This window comes from Lotus japonicus, chromosome 6 (assembly GCF_012489685.1).
Source record: "Lotus japonicus ecotype B-129 chromosome 6, LjGifu_v1.2".
NCBI classification, from domain to species: domain Eukaryota; kingdom Viridiplantae; phylum Streptophyta; class Magnoliopsida; order Fabales; family Fabaceae; genus Lotus; species Lotus japonicus.
The window spans coordinates 16,786,087-16,799,904 of record NC_080046.1 but is presented as its reverse complement, the minus strand read 5'-3'; the positions used below and the strand labels follow the sequence as shown (position 1 = coordinate 16,799,904).

At 43.8% G+C, this 13,818-nt stretch overlaps 1 non-coding gene across 1 annotated transcript; it reads left to right on the top strand.

Moving 5' to 3' along the window:
- The first annotated feature begins 7,215 nt into the window (after positions 1–7,215).
- On the top strand, positions 7,216–7,322 carry LOC130727108 (small nucleolar RNA R71). The gene has a single exon (XR_009015145.1). It is a non-coding gene; the product is annotated as a small nucleolar RNA R71 (small nucleolar RNA).
- The last annotated feature ends 6,496 nt before the right edge of the window (positions 7,323–13,818 follow it).

Here is a 13,818-nt window from a genome sequence, read left to right as displayed (position 1 = left end):
ACTCTGAGTGAATTCAGTTTATTGTTTAAGAATTGTTCCTCAAAATACTTGGTTTTGTCATCATCCAAAAGGTGGAGATTGTAAGATCAAGTTTTGATCTAGTAGTACAACTCTATGTTTTGATGATTACATGTCAACTATTGTGTATGAACAATTATGGTACTCTAACGTTATTTTCTTAGTATTCTAATGACAGGCTATGACTCTGGTCTGATTTCACATAATTCAGAAGCACTATGCTCAAAGAGTAACCTCCGCAACGCTTTCGCACTCACTATGTTCAATCTGAACAGTAGATTAAGCTTCATAAAATCTGAAGATATTAAAGCTCTGATATGGATTCAGTTCACTTGAAGTTCTGAAGACCGCAAGTTCTGAAGACCAGAAGCTCTAAAGGATCAGAAGCTCTGAAGGTCCAGAAGCTCTGAAGGTCCAGAAGCTGAGAAGTGAAGATTCTGAAGGCCAAGAGTAAGCTGGCTCTGAAGACCAAGTACTTCTCGTCTGAGTCCAGAAGAAGAAGGTACAAAGGTCAGAGGATCCAAGCTTCCCTCTGACTCTGATCACCAAGCTTCACAAGTTCCAACATGAAGCGTCGCTCTAATCAGAAGTCAACTAGGATAAAGGTCTTGTCACTATCTGTTGGTCAATTCGCAAGTGTACGAATACCTTCGGGTTTTAAAATATCGAACCACAGGGATTGTGAGTGAGAATTGTTGATTTAAGCCTAAAGTTTGCAAGTTTCTAAAGCAATAAAATTCAGAAATTGGTTTTGGTTGTTTGTGACAAAAGTTTTGCAAAAAAGCAATGTTGATAATGCTGTAAATAACAATTGATAGATAATTGCCTTGGGTTGTTGATCATCTAATCCATTTTAGTCCACCTATCCTATGCACGTGCCACCTTGATTTATCTCTTGTTGTTATAGCCTATGTACTTACTAGTTGATTCCTCACAAAAGTAATTCTCTCAAACTGAAAGTTAAGCCCAATTCCTTGTGTACTTAAACATTCATAAGAGGTTAATAAGCATGTATATTCAGGCCAACAAAACCCTCCCCTCACTCTATGCCTAGAAGCAAGTATAGAAGGATCTATTCCAATTCATGTCCCTAAATCATAACAAACTTCCATTTGATTATAATCTAGCCTATAGCAAAGGTGCACCAAAGCTAAACATGCAAAGAGGAAATGAAATACAAGATTAAATCAAGAACTCATGCATAGAGATAGGATTTAACAAACTAAAACTTCATAGAATCTCTTAACCCAAAGCAAAAAGGAAACTAGCCACTCATGGCTAGTGAATTCATGCAGAAAATGTAATGAAAACCTGAGAAAAATACAAGTTGGAAGCCTTCCTACAGCCCCAAAGTTCTCCTCAGCTCTCAAACTTGATCCAAAAATGAGTAACAATGTCTAACTCCCAAAGAAATTGGCCTAAAACCTTATTTATACACAAAAAATACGAGTCTGGGCGCTCAGGCGCCAATTCAGAGCGCCTGAGCGCCAATTGCATGCCCAAAACATGCTCTCTAGAGCTAATTGGCGCCTAGGCGCCAATTCCCAGCGCCTGGGCGCCAATTCCAAAGGCTTCAGGAAATTGCACTAGCGCCTAGGCGCTCAAGCTCGCTTGGAAAAGACTCTTTGGCTTCTGTAACTCCTCTTTCAATCCTCTTTAAGTCCTCCTTCAATTCCATGCTTCTTGGCCTTCTATTACCTTCAATTTCTGCTCTCCAAACCTAACCAACAAGTCAAGGAAGAATCTAGAAGCTCAAAGAGCTCATTAGCACAAGAGGTCCTTCATAAAACAAAAGAAAGTCATGCAAGTCCTAAACATAACTTAAAATGCAAGAAAACTCCCTATAAAACTACAAAATTACCAAAACAAAAAAAGACTCAAGGAAAGATAAAAATGCATGAGAATGCATGAAACACTACATGAGACTCAACAAAAAGACTCAAAACTATCAAAGAAATGACCCTAAAAACACTACTAAAATAGGGTCATCACACCACTATACTCAACGGCAGCTCGCCCTCGAGCGTAAATAACACTCGCTTGCCCTCAAGCGCAAGAAATGCTCCCCAAACAAGTGCTCACAACAAGGAATACTTCACAAACAAAACAGGGGACCTAGTAATCATAGCTAGTTCCAAGAGAAAGACCCGACAACCTACTTCATGCATCTTTTGAAAAGAGAAGAGTGTAGAGTCCATTCATGAGAAGCATTTAGATCTACAAATCCTAGGATGAGATGTTAATTTAGTGCACTGAGCACACAAGCAAGTTCATAGGTCCTGAATGTCATTCACTCAATAGCAACAAAGATCAAACATGCAAATATTCAAAGAGACTTTCAAAAGGGTTGAAACATTGGCTAGGTAAAGCATGATGGTGGTTGGTCCCTAAGGGAAAACTAGGCTTTCAAGCACATTGAGTGTGGTCCTCTTCTATTAACCCCGGAGCTTTTCACAACAAACATTTTAGCACAAGTCTCTTGTACCCCCTTTTCAATTTTTCTCTTTTTTTTCCTTTCACAACTCCTACTTTTGTTTAGGAGTTCTTTTCTTTTTTTTTTCATAACTTTTTTACTTGGGGCAAGAGACTATTTTACAACTTTTTCAGCTCCTTACAAATACAACAAGGACCATTACTCCCCTATATTTCCAACCAAACATCCGTCCCCATCACTTATCCCCACAAACAACAACAAGTATTCACAAGTCAGGATCCTCCAGGGAATTTTTATGGTGAAGGGTCCAAGATAGACCCTTAATGGACTCACACCAACTCCTCTCTCAAGAAACACTCGGAAGACCGAAGTCTCCTCCTCTCTTCCCCAAACATGCAATCACTTATCCCCACAAACAACAACAAGTATTCAGAAAAGCATTTTCAAAAACAGCACAAGTAGGGAAGCAAAACTATAGCTAGAAGCATGTGAGTATAGCGAAGTAAAAGACCCAAGAAAAACAAAACTAACTAACGATGCATGATAAAAAGAAAAACAAAATATACAAATTGAGAAATATGCCAAAGATGCATGACCTAAACTAAGGGTAGAAATACCTCAACAAACTCACTCCATGGGGTCATGGTCACCCCTTCCATCACCATAATCCGGATGAACACCGGCGTCATGCATTAAGCTCAAGTCGATCATCCCCTGCTCCAAGGTATTGAAATCCAAGGGCCCATTGTATGCAGGGTCTGATGTGCTACCTCCCCTCCAATGGAGGTCAAAATCCCTGTGTATGCGATCTTGCCTCAAAAACATCCGCCCGAAAGCGGCCTCCATCCAAGCTGGAGAAGGGTCAGCACGTGGTGGAGTAACCACCTCATTCACCACTTCAACATTTTCTTCTTCCTCCTCTTCTTCTTCTTCTTCTTCTTCATCTTCCTCTTCCACTGGCTCCTCAGGATCCTCTTCCTCTTTCTCCTCTTTAGGCATTCTTGCCGTCCATTCTTGATAAAGTTGAGTGATCCTCTCCTTACTGAGCAGAGGTGCAACAGGCAACCTCTTCTCAATAACATGGACTGGCCTCCTAGCTCTGTCCCACACTGCATGAATCAAAGAGCAAATCAAGTGACGAAAGATGGGCCGATGCTTGTCTTTACTCCCGTTGTAGAGGGAATAAATCAGACCAGCAATGATGGTGGCCACGTCCATAGGATGGCCTCTCACAATGCAGTAGATGGCAACAATTATAACCTCTCTAACTTCAGATTTGTTAGAGCTAGGGATGAGGGAATCCTTCAAAAATTCAGCCCAAACTCTAGCCAGCGGTGTCATATCCTTCCTCCGCACAAAAATGATCTCATCATCAACTGCTTCCCAGTCCCGCCCAGGCCTAACAATTACTACCTTCATGTCTTCCAAGATCTCCGGTGACTTCTCCTTTAAGAGCTCATGATAGGTGGCCTTCTCGGGGAAAAGCTCCTTCTCTTGCTCGTCCGTGAGAAGACCAAGATGCCTGCGAATGACTGCTGGATTGTAGTCAATCACATCTCCCCTGAACCAAGATGAATTCACCGGTGGCCTGGACCTGTCCTCTTGATTGTCACAGTAGGTGTTCGCGTAGAACTCCCTAACCATGACCTCACAAGCAAACGGAATGGGGTTGACCCAATTCTTCCACCTCCTAATCTCCATGACTTCTTGCATGCCCAAGAGGTCTCTCCTTCCCTCCCGATATAGAACTCCCCGCTCCTTCACACACTCCTTGTGTGCTAGGTGAGATCGGTAAAACTCCTCCTTAATCGCTGATAGGAAGCGGGAACGATCAAAGCTCCGGGAGGTGGGGGAAGAAGCTGCAGCTCTTGTTTTGGTCCTTGTTCTTTTTGCAGGCATCTGCACAATTGTTAGCACATACACAAGCCACAAACGATAGAGATGTTAGTTCAAAAATAAAAAGAAATGAAAGGAGAAACTTTGTATAAAAATGAAAAATAGAACTACCTAGGAGCACCCCACAAGCCTCATAGTGATTTTGGCAAAATGAAATAGACAACCACAGAAGCAATTGCCAAGAATCGACTAAAAGAACTCATTGAAGCATTCTAACAAACACCTAGTAAGCAAAAACTAAACTACACTAAACCACAAAATCCTAACTACCCAATTCTCACAAATTCACACACCCTTTCTAATTAAGCACAAAATCAACCCATTATGAAAAATACAACCCAAACCCAACTTGTATTAGCACAAATCACTCACCCAAACCCCAAAATAAGCATGCATTGCAAAACCCATGAACTATGATGAAGGGAAGTGGAAGATGGAACTTACCTTGACTTGAGAGTGAGTGGGTGCAAGTGGAATGAGCTTGATGCAATGCAGAACTTGGAAGCAATTGGAAGAGTTAAAGTGTGTGCAAGTGAGAAATGAGAGGTAGAAATGGGGTATGGAGAGAGTGGGGTGCGTTTTTATGAGAGGAATGGGAGTTAAGAGTGGGAAAATGAAAGGTTGGGGTTTTAAAACCCAAAATGTGGGCAAAAATACGAACAGGAGCGCTCGAGGGGAGCGCTCAGGCGCTCAAGCCAGTTCCAGAGGCAGTGCCTCTGTCACTAATTGGCGCCAAGGCGTTCATGAATTGGCGCCTAGGCGCTCAGCCCAGTTTTTTTCACAAAATTTTTACTTTTTCTTTTTTTTTGAAATTAAACACCTAAAATACTACAAAATTAAAAGATAGAAAAAGAGCAAAATATAAAAAGAATGGGTTGTCTCCCATTTAGCCCTAGGTTATAGTCCTAGGTGGACTCTCCTTCCGATGGTGTTAGGAAGGAAATTCCTTACCATTGATCAATTCTCCATGAGTGCAAGGTAAAAACCTTGCACAAAACCTCTGGAGTAAATCCTCCCATGAGGTAATGTCCTCTTGCTTATCAAACCAAGCCCTAGCTTCCCTTGTCAAAGAATGACGGAAGAGTTTAATCTTCACTTCATCACTTGAAACACCCTCAATCTTAGCAAGGGAGCTCGCTTGGGTAAACTTCACCATGTGAGCATGTAAGTTCTCGTACTTGGTCCCCCCATACTTGTTACCACTAACAAGCTTGATGAGAGCCGGATGGAACTCATCAACTTTTTCATTAGCCTTGGGGGACTCTTCCGGAACTTTCGATTTGCTTCTAATCACATCACAAACAAAATTGTTATCATGGTTAGTCTCAATCATAGGATTAAAAACAGAGAACCGTACCTTTTCCTTACCAACACAGAGAATGAGGTGACCCTTGTCAACGTCAATCTTAGCTCTACCAGTAGCTAAGAAAGGTCGACCAAGAATGAGAGGAATCTTCTCATCCTCCTCCATATCAAGCACAACAAAATCCACGGGGAACACATACTTGTCTACCCTCACCATGACATCCTCCACAATCCCGTAAGGAGTCTTGAGGGATCGATCCGCCATTTGCAAGGATAGCATGGTTGGGGTAACCTCTCCTAGGTTCAGCCTCTCAAACATGGTGAGCGGCATCAAATTGATGCTTGCTCCTAGGTCGCACAAGGCTTCCACATCCGCCATACCTTCAATTTCCACCGGAATAGTGAAACTTCCGGGGTCCCTCCTTTTCTTTGGCATCTTCCGCTGCAAAATGGCACTACATTCCTCCGTCATCAACACCGTCTCATCTACTCCCTTCAACCTTCTTCTCTTATGCAAAATATCCTTCATAAACTTAGCATATATAGGCATTTGTTCCAAAGCATCGGCGAACGAAATACTAATGTGGAGCTTGTTGAAAACATCAACAAATTTTGAAAACTTTTTATCTAAGCTCTTCTTAGCCAATGCTTTAGGGAACAGAACCTTGCTAGTTTCAGGAGTAAGATCAACTTCCTCTCTCACCTTAATAGGCACAACTACTTCTCCTCCCACTATCTTCTCTCTCTTTTCTCCCTCTGTTTTTTTCTTCAATTCATTCATCACTCTCCCACTTCTAGTGGCAACAACAGAGGCATTTTCTTGCTTAGGATTGGGGATAGTGTCGGAGGGAAACTTACCTTGAGGTCTCTCGGCTATTTGCTTGGCCAGCTGGCCAAATTGATTCTCAAGATTCTTAATAGCCGCCTCTTGATTCTTGTAATTATTCTCCGTCCGGTTGATGAAAGTTTCCACCAACTCTTCTAAGCTCTTCTTGGAACCACTACCTTCACCTTCTCCTCGCTCTTGAGGTTGTCTTGAGCTTTGGCCTTGGAAAACTTGGCTAGGAAATTGCCTTTGAAAGCCATTTCCTTGCCCACCATTACCTTGCCTCCAAGAAAAATTGGGGTGATTCCTCCATCCTGGATTGTAAGTATTTGAGAATGGGTCATTCCGAGCTTGACCCATGGCCTTCACTTCCTCCTCCGGTCTAGTCTCTGTGCATTCTTCACTGTCATGTGGCCCTCCACAAGTCACACACTCCAATTTGGCAACTCGACCACCAATCTTGGCAGTCTTCATTTGTTTTTGAATCTCATTCATTTGCTTGGAGAGTTGCTTGTTGGAGGCCATGAGCTGATCATAAGCCTCAACCTCTAGGACTCCTCTTCAGGCTTGGCGTTCATTACTTGAGTTCATGGCTCTTATAGCCATTTTTTCAATCAACTCGTACCCCACTTGTGGAAGTAAGGCATCGAACTCACCGCTTGAAGCCGCATCCAAGCCAAACCTCGAAGAGTATTGGAGACCATCATAGAACTTTGCTACTTGTTCAGCTTGGGTGAGGTTGTGTTGGGGACACCTCCTCAAGAGCTTTTTGAACCTTTCCCAAGCTTCATAAAGATTCTCATCGGTGGATTGAGCAAAAGTCATGATGTCGTTCTTGAGCTTTCTCAAAAGGGCTCTTGGAACAAACCTTGTGGTGAATTTCTCAGCCAAGTCTTCCCAAGATGTGATGCTACCTTGGGGCTGTGAATTCAACCATTCTCCAGCAGTGTCCCTCAAAGAAAAAGGGAACAAACTCAAGCGGATGGTGTCCGCTGAAACATTCTGAACTCGATAAGTGTTGCTATTGCGGATAAACCGCTCCATGTGTGCATGAGGATCTTCAAGAGCACCTCCACCATACTGATTTTGGCTCACCAAATTAATGAATGCCGGCCTCAGCTCAAAATTTCCCGTGCCATCGGGGGAAACTATGCTGCCCGGATAATCGTAGCTCATGGCAGCCGAGGTGAGGTCTCTAAGAGAACGATTGGCATTCTCCGCTTCTTGCTCTTGAAGTCTTTGAGCAATAGCCTCATTCACTCTTTCTTCAATGTGGGCTTGCAATTCCTCCTCCGTCATATGGACAGCCATGGCGGCTATCTCAGCAGCTCTTCGCTGAGCTCGACGACGATGGAGAGTACGCTCCGGCTCCGGATCAAACACCAATGGATCCGTGCCAAGTCTACCTTGCATAAACTGAAATCACACAAACAAAGAAAAGGTTAGTAGCACCTATTCAATGCAATGTTTAGTAACACAAGCAAACAAACTCTTTAACTTAAACCGAAAACCACAAACAATCCCCGGCAACGGCGCCAAAAACTTGTTGGTCAATTCGCAAGTGTACGAATACCTCCGGGTTTTAAAATATCGAATCACAGGGATTGTGAGTGAGAATTGTTGATTTAAGCCTAAAGTTTGCAAGTTTCTAAAGCAATAAAATTCAGAAATTGGTTTTGGTTGTTTGTGACAAAAGTTTTGCAAAAGAGCAATGTTGATAATGCTGTAAATAACAATTGATAGATAATTGCCTTGGGTTGTTGATCATCTAATCCATTTTAGTCCACCTATCCTATGCACGTGCCACCTTGATTTATCTCTTGTTGTTATAGTCTATGTACTTACTAGTTGATTCCTCACAAAAGTAATTCTCTCAAACTGAAAGTTAAGCCCAATTCCTTGTGTACTTAAACATTCATAAGAGGTTAATAAGCATGTATATTCAAGCCAACAAAACCCTCCCCTCACTCTATGCCTAGAAGCAAGTATAGAAGGATCTATTCCAATTCATGTCCCTAAATCATAACAAACTTCCATTTGATTATAATCTAGCCTATAGCAAAGGTGCACCAAAGCTAAACATGCAAAGAGGAAATGAAATACAAGATTAAATCAAGAACTCATGCATAGAGATAGGATTTAACAAACTAAAACTTCATAGAATCTCTTAAGCCAAAGCAAAAAGGAAACTAGCCACTCATGGCTAGTGAATTCATGCAGAAAATGTAATGAAAACCTGAGAAAAATACATGTTGGAAGCCTTCCTACAGCCCCAAAGTTCTCCTCAGCTCTCAAACTTGATCCAAAAATTAGTAACAATGTCTAACTCCCAAAGAAATTGGCCTAAAACCTTATTTATACACAAAAAATACGAGTCTGGGCGCTCAGGCGCCAATTCAGAGCGCCTGAGCGCCAATTGCATGCCCAAAACATGCTCTCTAGAGCTAATTGGCGCCTAGACGCCAATTCCCAGCGCCTGGGCGCCAATTCCAAAGGCTTTAGGAAATTGCACTAGCGCCTAGGCGCCAATTCCCAGCGCCTAGGCGCTCAAGCTCGCTTGGAAAAGACTCTTTGGCTTCTGTAAGTCCTCTTTCAATCCTCTTTAAGTCCTCCTTCAATTCCATGCTTCTTGGCCTTCTATTACCTTCAATTTCTGCTCTCCAAACCTAACCAACAAGTCAAGGAAGAATCTAGAAGCTCAAAGAGCTCATTAGCATAAGAGGTCCTTCATAAAACAAAAGAAAGTCATGCAAGTCCTAAACTTAACTTAAAATGCAAGAAAACTCCCTATAAAACTACAAAATTACCAAAACAAAACAAAGACTCAAGAAAAGATAAAAATGCATGAGAATGCATGAAACACTACATGAGACTCAACAAAAAGACTCAAAACTATGAAAGAAATGACCCTAAAAACACGACTAAAATAGGGTCATCACTATCCAAAGTACAAAAGCAAGTGTACTATTCCTGACGACCTTACCTAACTTTTTCAGCCACAGCAGAACCTGGAAAACCCAGATTTGCCATCCAACGGTAGCATTCCATGCAAACTTCCAAACCTTAATCCTTGGAGTATATAAAGAGGCTGAAGATGAAAGATGCCGCCTAAGAAAGCTCACGCGATATTCAAATATTCTCTTAAGCAATATTTCTTCACATTGTACCTATTGTGTTTACTATTAGCTTTTTTTGAGAAGCATTTCTTTGTTAACCCAAACCTTCAAACAGTTGTTTGTTTTTCCTTAAGGAGACCAAGGCTGGTCGGATCCTTGAGAAGACTAAGAGAGTGAATCTTAGTGATAGCTAAGTCATTGTATTGTTAGTCACTTTGCAGGTTGCAAGTGCAGTTGTAACAAACTCTGATTAGTGGATTGCCTTCATTCTAAGAAGGAAGTAATCACCTTAACGGGTGGACTGGATTAGCTTGAGGGATTTATCAAGTGAACCAGGATAAAATCATTGTGTACTTTCCTCAACTCTTATCTTAGCACTTTTATCTTTGGTGTTTGAAGAGATTTGTTAAAATCTCAAGTGGGAAAAGGTTTTAGATTGAAAACGCTATTCAAACCCCCCCCTTTCTATCGTTTTTCATACCTTCAATTGGTATCAGAGCGCAAGTTCTGATTACCTTACCTAACAGCGAGCTGCGGCGAAGTATGACTCGAAAGTGCGACTGAGGGCGATGCAGGAGGGGGACCTGGTGCTTAAGAAACGAACTGGGAACACTAGGAAAAAGTTGAGTCCAATCTGGGAAGGCCCTTACAGAATTTTGAAGGCCTTAGGGAAGGGGGCCTATCACTTGGAGAGCTTAGACGGAAGGCGAGTGCCACGTTTCTGGAACGCGGCGAGCCTAAAATACTATTACAGCTAAAGGATTGACAGGGAGCTGGTTTCGGCGCGAGGATGATCAGCTAGGCGCGTCTTGCAAAGATTGATGGTTTAAAAACGAAGAAACATATTCTTGTTCTCCATTTCGAGTGTTTGTTGGCCAAAGCGCCTAAATGGTAAAAACAAAGACACGTTCTTGTTCTCCATCTCGGGATTTTGTTGACTATCACGTCTAATTGAAAATACAAAAATTGTATCCATCAATTTCAATCACACTGAATTGCGGCGAGAGCTAGGTGGAAAAAATTCCCTGAAGGTGGTGATCCCAACACGACCTTGATGTCTGGGGATCGCTCCGGAAAAGCCGACGCAGCTCGCCGTCACTCGTTGGTGATGTGTGCGGATAAGCTTCTTATCCTAAAAACCTCCCCGAAATATGGGCGAGCGAACCTAACTAGGCATAAGTCTGGGTAAACCTATATGGCCATTGGGTCCCTAGCAGCAATAAGTCCTCGACAGGACAAAACTGGCGAGGCCGCACTTGCTCTTACGAGAAATATGGTGTGGACAAAGCCTCGGTTCAAAAACTAAGCAAAAGTCCTAGTTAAACAAGGCACACCATCAATGTCGTCAGACGTAATTCAGGAACAAGGGAACTATGGGGGAACGAGAGAGAGAAAAACTCTAAAAAGCGCTAAAACAAGCATAAAACATAAAGAAGGAAAGCTGAATCGAATAACTTGAAAGTAAAATACAAACAAAAAGTTTAAACGAAGAAAAAAAGTACTAAGCGTTGCAATAACTCGAAATAGGTTAACATTATATCTTTTTCTCTTGTTCCACAGCGTCTCCAAGGTCAACGCAAGCAACTTCCGGCGGATCTGGACCCACCAGTCCGGTGGGGTTAACCTTCTTGAAAGCCCCCAGGAGGTCAAGGTTAATAGTAGGATGGAGGTACTTGACTTGAGCCTTGGCAATTAGGAAGCCGCTGATGCGCTCATTAGCCGCCGCGTGAGCAGCCTCCTTCCTTAGCTGCTTCTCCAAGGCGATGGCTTGGGCATCCTTCTCAGCCAAGAGGTTGCATTTCGATTCCAAATCCGACTGGGTCTCACCAAGTATCTTACCTTTGTCCGCCAGTTTTTCGCGCAAATCAGCAATCTCCTTGTCCTTAGCAGCAAGGGTTTCCTCCTGAGAAGCAACGATGGCCTCCTTGGTGCCAAGGTCCTTACGGAGCTCCTCGACCTGGACTTCAAGCTTCCTCTCTTTCTCGTCTGCCGCTATTTGAGCAAGCTTCGCTTCCGCGAGTTTCTTCTGCATCTTCTTTGTCTTATCCACCTCAGACGCCAACTGGTTGGACAAACTGGAGCAGGTCTTGTTGGCCTGAAGGTTGATGGCATGCATTTTTTCCACCTCCCGGCGAAGCTCTGCAATTTCGGTAAGGGGCCGAGCTTGCCAAGCCACTTGGGCGAACAGACAGCCGGCGCGGAGAAGATTTGACACGGCTTCTTGGGCAACGTCCTGGGGGTTTTGGCTGGGCACTTCCCTCAATTTTTCAAGATAAGGGTGAGAAAGCAAGAAGGAAAAAGGGTCGGTAGAAGAGCTGCTGGAAGGGTCCTTTGGGCAGTCCGAGGAAAGATTTTCCTCCCCGCCACCAACCCTAGGGGAGCTAGGGGCTGATGAACCATGCGTAGTCTGGACGGGCGGAGGAGACGGAGGGCGGGCAGAGGATGGTTACTGCTGGCCCGCCGTTGAGGTCAGGGGGTGAGAGGTACCCACGGCTGGGGAAGCGTTCACCTTGCCATGCTGATCGGGCGCCAAGGAATCGTGTGCGCTATCCGGAACAATGGTGTCGGGCGCGATGGACCCATCACCCGAGGCGGTCATAGGAGCAACTGGGGAGCTTGGCTCGCCTAGCTTCCTCTTCTTGGGAGAACCATTGCTCTCGGGCGCGATGGACCCATCGCCCGAGGCGGTCAAAGGAGCAACTGGGGAGCTTGGCTCGCCTAGCTTCCTCTTCTTGGGAGAACCATTGCCCACCGGTGAGCTTCGCCTTTTCTCTCCAACCTGGACCGGAGAGGGCGCCTTAACGTTCTCGGAGAGGAAGGCTTCCACCAGATCGGCAGTAGAGAATTTCATATTTCCTGAAAAGCAAAAAGGGGAAAATCATCAGAAACGAAGAAATTTGGAGGAAGGTGTGAAGAAGACGGTAAAAGGGAAAACCTAATCGGGGGAACAACAAATCCCACCAACCCTGCGAGCAAGGTCAGAAATAGAACCGCTGGTAGAAAGTTCTGATGGTTGATCAAGGATCTCCTGTTCAGGAGCTTCTGAGATGGGGGAAGGGAGAGTGGCAAAGGTTGCCAAGCGATGAGCTTTGATTTCCTCTGTAGAGGAAAGGGCCCCAGCAGTGGGCATCGTAAAAATGGAAGAAGAAAGAAGGGATGAAAAAACCTAACCAGGAAGGGACTGTGAAAAGAGGAGCAAGAAGGGCCGGAGCTTGGAGTTTGCAAGATCGGCGAAAGGAACCAGTATGAGAGCAGTTGGGAATATCCGGAGCCAGGGACGAATATGAGAACAGTTGACAGCAAGTGATGAATGATGGAAAGAGGAAGAATTTAAAGGCTAAGGAGAATAGCGGTTGGGAAATCGAGCCTCGACGTGCCAAGATGAAATGATTACTCGAGCGAGTTTGACGTGGATTTCGGGAAGTGGGAACAACGCGTTAAGCGGAAGGTTACAACGGTTGAAGATCATTGGTTCGAAATCAAATCGACAGGTTCAATTGAGATTTGAAGGGGCATTTCGGGAATAACAGTTGAGGTTCTGCAGATTCATTGACCTTTGCATTGTTTCAGCACATTACATATGGTGTACACGTGTCAAGGTATTGTGGACTCTGGCTGTCACAACTAAAGTCAAGGCGAGGGAACCAAGCGTCATCGCCGCAAGCCGGCTTGTGAACTTGGGCCGCCAAGGGAACGTGGCAAGACGTTCAAAATGTTAATTTTAAAGCTTTAATTATCAAGCCATGTTGGCCATTATTCTTTGTTGTTAGACCTCAAGTTTTAGCGTTAATTAGCTTCTCATGGCCGTCACCCTAGTTTTTCTACTTAAAGACACACTTAGCTCTCATGCTTCGAGCTCGGTGTCTTGTGGACTTATGGACTGGGCGAGACTCCAGGGTCCCTCGCCCAGGTCCGCCAGCTTAGGGCGACGAGCGGACCAGGGACTTGGGCCTCCTCCTAGAGGCCCAACCGGCCAGTAGGACGGGTTAAAGGCGCCAAGCCCAACCCCTCATCTATAAATAGGGGATGAATACCAATTGTAAATGACTCTTTTAGCTTATTTGAGAAATAACAAGATTGAAATTCAGTTACTTTCTCTCTCTAAAGCGGTTACGCTCTCATTCTCTCTAGGAATCTCACATCACGTTCATTACACTCTAGGTACTATACCTCATCTCAATGTTCATGGATAGAACAAGCTGTAACGGTTTTCAATTGATAAT